Source organism: Neophocaena asiaeorientalis, unplaced genomic scaffold, assembly GCF_003031525.2.
Source record: "Neophocaena asiaeorientalis asiaeorientalis breed wild unplaced genomic scaffold, Neophocaena_asiaeorientalis_V1.1 scaffold606, whole genome shotgun sequence".
NCBI classification, from domain to species: Eukaryota; Metazoa; Chordata; class Mammalia; order Artiodactyla; family Phocoenidae; genus Neophocaena; species Neophocaena asiaeorientalis.
This window is the reverse complement of record NW_020173687.1, coordinates 6283329-6288332: the sequence shown is the minus strand read 5'-3', so window position 1 is coordinate 6288332 and position 5004 is coordinate 6283329.

Genomic DNA, 5004 nt, shown 5'->3' with positions numbered 1-5004 from the left:
ACCAAGTACTTAAGACATTCTTATTAGCAACATATTGAGACATCGAACGAACGAGAAAATCTTCCAACATCATAGTTCCAGCTAATCCAGATCCTTCCCGAGTACCGAGAAGTGATCGTTTCTATCTCCAAGGCAGTCGAGAGGAGATTCTTGGAAAACCATATCACCACGCTCCTCCTCAACAAGCTGCTGCTTTTCTTGGTGGTGGTTTTACAAGTAGCATCTCTCTCCCTGAGTGGCCTCACTGGACCGCACAGCTCGGGTTCTACGCCCTGTGCCCCCCACCCCGAAGCTTTTATTGGTGTCCAGTTCACACCATTCATACTCTTCTCAGAACGAATGAATGAAAAGGAACAATAATAATAATGGCCACTGTGCTCACCACGATCAGCTTTCGGGAAGGCACTGCATGTGCTGGTCCCTGTGCCGAGCACACACGTGCATGAAATTTCTCTTATTCTTCACAGCAATCTTGTGATATGGTGCTATTATTATTCCCATCTTACAGATGAGAAAACTGAGGTCCCAAGATGTTGAGTGACTTGACCCAGCACACGGTCAGTGCACCCTAATGGGGGGACACACCCCCAGGCAATCTGACCCCAAAGCCCCAGCTCTTGGCCCCAAGCCATAAAACACCATTTGTTTCAAAGCGTTGGACTAATCTTCTACCTTATTTGTGGAAACAAGAGAAAACCCAGCCAGGCAGTAACCTGAGGCAGGAGGAACCCGAATTCCTCTTAATAACTCACATTTTCTGAGCTCCTGCCATCAGCCAGGCACTAGGCACAGCACTCAAAAGGTGTCATCCCAGGCTTCCCTGGTGGCACAGTGGTTGAGAGTCCGCCTGCCGATGCAGGGGACGCAGGTTTGTGCCCCGGTCCAGGAGGATCCCACATGCCGCGGAGCGGCTGGGCCCCTGAGCCATGGCCGCTGAGCCTGCGCGTCCGGAGCCTGCGCTCCGCAACGAGAGAGGCCACAACAGTGAGAGGCCCGCGTACCGCAAAAAAAAAAAGGTGTCATCCCACTTAAGCCTCACACCAAATTAAGGGAGGTTCATTCACTGCATATTCCAGAGGTGAAGCCTGAGAAACACAGAGAGGTGTCCTGACTTGCCAAGGTGCCACAGTCAGTCAGTGGCTGAGGTGGAATCATATCCAGGTTTCTCCGCCTCCACGGCCCATGTTCTTACTGACGATTTTTCCCCCAAATGAGGAAGAAAAGCAGAGGTGATGATCCAATGTCAGCCCAACTTCAGACAAGGACAGAGCTCCCACAGGGTGGGCCACGAGGAGAAAGAGGTCGCTCGGAAGTGGGTGGTGGCAGCTACCGCCGGTGACATTCTCCACGCCCCCCTTGGTGCCTAGCAGAGCCCCGAGCACGGCGCGGATGCTGAATTAAAAGTGACTGAACAACTGAGAGCGAATGCACCTCTTCCTACAGAGACCTACAGCGCGTGCCTCCATGGTTCCCAGTTCAGACGTGGTCTGTGGGGCGTGGAAGCCCGTTTTCTCCTCAGCCCTCCTCCTCCCTTCGTTGTGCCCCACAGGCACATGTGTCATGATCTGTGTCATGATGGAGGGGAGGAGGGTGGAGAGTGAAGCCTTTGTGGGGACTGATACCATGCCCGTCGTGCACACATGGGATTGCTCTTCATTTTTTCAGGAAGTCACAGACACATGTGTCGTTATTCCCATATCACAGGAAAAGAAAGCTGAGGTTAAAGCAGGTTACATACTTTCCTTGGGGCCGCAAGGCTAGTGTCACGAGCTCCCAAACTCCACCCTGACCCGTTTGCCTCCAAAGACCCTGCCTCACAGAGGGAGAAGAATCAGTAGGTGCCACACGATGGAAGAAAATGTGCACACGTGGTCAGCACCCAGTAAGTGCGTGTTGATAAGTGAATGGTGAGACTCTTTCAAGGAGAGGGTTACTAACAGGATCTACTGCTACAAGATGTCACTAACGATAGTTCAAGTTATAATAGAGAAAAAACTGGAAATCACGTATATATTTATTATAACCCCTATTAGTCAGCTCGGGCTCCCATAACAAAATACCACAAACTGGGTGGCTTAAACAACAGAAATTTATTTTCTCACAGTTCTGGAGGCTGAAAGTCCAAGATCAGGGTGCCAACGAGGTCCGGTTCTTGTGAGCATCCTCTTCCTGGCTTGCTGATTGCTTCTTGCTGTGTCCTCACGTGGCAGAGAGAAAGAGTTCTGGTGTCTCTTCCACTTCTGATAAGGGCACTAATCCCATCATGAGGAACCCACCCTTATGACCTAATCTAACCGTATTTACCTCCCAACGGGCCCATCTCCAAACACGATCATACTGAGAATTAGTGCTTTAACATGTGAATTTGGGGGGAAACACAAACATTCAGTCCATAACACCCATTACCAGGACACTGGATTAAATAAATCATGGAGCACCTATACTATAGAATGCTCTGCAGCTTCTAAATAATAATATTGCACAATTACGGTTTCAACAGGAAAGACATTAGTGACAGATGAAGTGAAAAAGTCACATTATGATGCATATATACAACATCACCCCATTTCTACCAATACTAGGGGTGTGGGGTACTTTGGCAAGATCTGGACCTCACACCCATACCCTGACCAGAGAGCCACCAACCATTGAGATTGGATAGCTTCATACAAACTACAATAGGGAGGGAGGGGCATCTCCAATAGAAAGAGGGAGCTGGGCAGACAAAATAGACAGAAACGCCAGCCACACTGCCACGTCTTGAGTCCTCACTGTGCCATGCCCGGTTCTACAGGCACTGAAATATATTATCTCCTTTAACTTTCACAGTAACCCTTTGAGATGGGTATTGTTACTCTCACTTCTTGCAAGTGAGGAAACAAGGGACTTAGATCGTTGGAGTCACTTAACAAAGATTCTAAACAGGGCCTGCACCACACCAAAGCTGTGATGTTAACCAACAAATCATGAAACCACAAAGCCTTACTTTTACTGCATCGCCCACTGCTGGCACACAGCAGGTGTTCAGAATGATGAATGCTGATTGGAAATGAACAGAGAGGAGGCAAGAAGTGATGCATGGGCACGGGTAGTTGGATTTGCTTTGGGAAAAGGGACAGAAGCAGGAGGTGGGGAATGGTGGAGGGAAACAGGGACGTGGGCTGGAGCCATCAGTGAAGACTCAGGCTTCCCCTGAGAAGTAAGAGGCCAGGGTATGTGCCAGGAGAGAAGTCATCAGGGCAGGAAGGAGGACTCCAGGTGAGCAGAAACAGTTTAGAGCAGACACTGCAGAATCTGACAGAGAAAGAGAACTGGAAGAGAACTGTTCTCGTCCTCAGGAAGACTCAGGTACAACCAGAGAATACGTAATGGGAGAAAACGTGGCAATGTGTCCCAAACACTGTTCACTTTCTATTTTATCACAGTTTATCTGCTTGTGCTCCAGAATCTACCTTCCCACATTCTTATAGAAAGGAGCCACAGTGAGTAACCCCGAGGCCCTGGACCCCTGAGCAGATTAACCATGGTTCCCTTGGAAACTGGGAAGAAGTAGTTCCTCCTTTTCCTTCCTCCAGCACCCCGGCCCCCTTTAGGTTTCAGCGCCCTCACACACACACACACACGCACTGATGTGTGCCCTTTCCCATGGTACACGTGCACTTCCTGTGTGACACTCACCGCCGTGCACAGGCACACAGCCCTGTCGCACTGCCTGGAGTTACCACCCCCGTCCCCCGGCAGCCACCCCCTCTACCTCCCTGCCAGCAGAACCCCGATTGTGTTCAGGAAGACGATGTGCCTACTCTGACCTAAGCCAGGCCTATTTCTTTTGCTGGATCCTCAAATTCCAGACTCCCTTGCAGCTAAGAGTGTCCTGTGACTCAGCTGTAGCCAGTGAGACAGAAGGGGCTTCTAAAGGTGGGGGTAGGGTCCTGAGGTATTGAACTTGGGCACATCGATCCCCATCTCCTTCCAGTGTAGAACGGCTGAACGGCTGGCAGAACGGCTATAATTTCCCTTTGCACCTAGGTTTCTGGATACGAACTCATTTCTGCCAATTGAATGCACTGGCAGAATATTTCGAAGGCAGAAAGGAGGCGGAGGCATCCTCCTGCGGTTTGGGCTGTTTGCTGCTGGTAAACAAGTGTGCGGAGACGTGGGGTTTTCTGCAGCAGAATTCAGGTGTGCAGTCGCCAGCCCACGGGTGTGGACCGTTAGTTGTGGCCGAGGCAGCCGCCTGACCCTGCATTCCGGCGTCCAGTGATCTGTTCTGTAGAAGCTGGAAAGCAGTTGCAGTGGCAGTTTCCTGATCCTGGGGCCACGGCTCTGGCAGTGTGCTCTAGAATTCATTCATTCCACTGGCCGACCCCTGACACCCACCTAACGGCTTGTGGCTTGTGTCCCCCCTCTTGCCGGCCCGTGTTGCTCTGTCCAGAGAGCCTTTCCTGGGGGGCCAGCCTAATGTCCACTCCTCCAGCTTTTCCAATGGTTTTCCAAGCAACAGTTCCCTGTGGTAAAAAAAAAAAAAATTGTTTTTTCTGCTTAAAATAGCAAAGATCTAGAAGCATTCTGGATCCTCTAGTTTGAACCAAAAAATGCTACCGGGGGGTCAGGCATGACAAAAGGATGAGGATAAGAGGCCTCAGGGAAGGTTTCATTTCTGTGAGCCTCAGTTTCTTCTTCTGCAGAATGGAGACCAAAGATTATTATCTTAATTACAGTTAATGGTTGACTACCGTGGTAGATTGCATTTCCCAAACATGGTCACGACAACATTTCCCATTCCACAAACCCTTCCACACGTGACCTTGTCACTTCCCGTCAAGTCGGAGGAATCTGACCCCCTCACTCCTGAATCAGGGCTGGGCTGGCCTCTCACTCGCTTGTAACCAACAGGACGAGTCAGGATCCGCCGGCTAGAACTCGCCGGCTGTCGGAAGGCGTGCGCGTCTCCAGCCCCGCCCATTTCTCGCGGGGCTTCAGCTCCGGCCCCGCCCCGGCCGC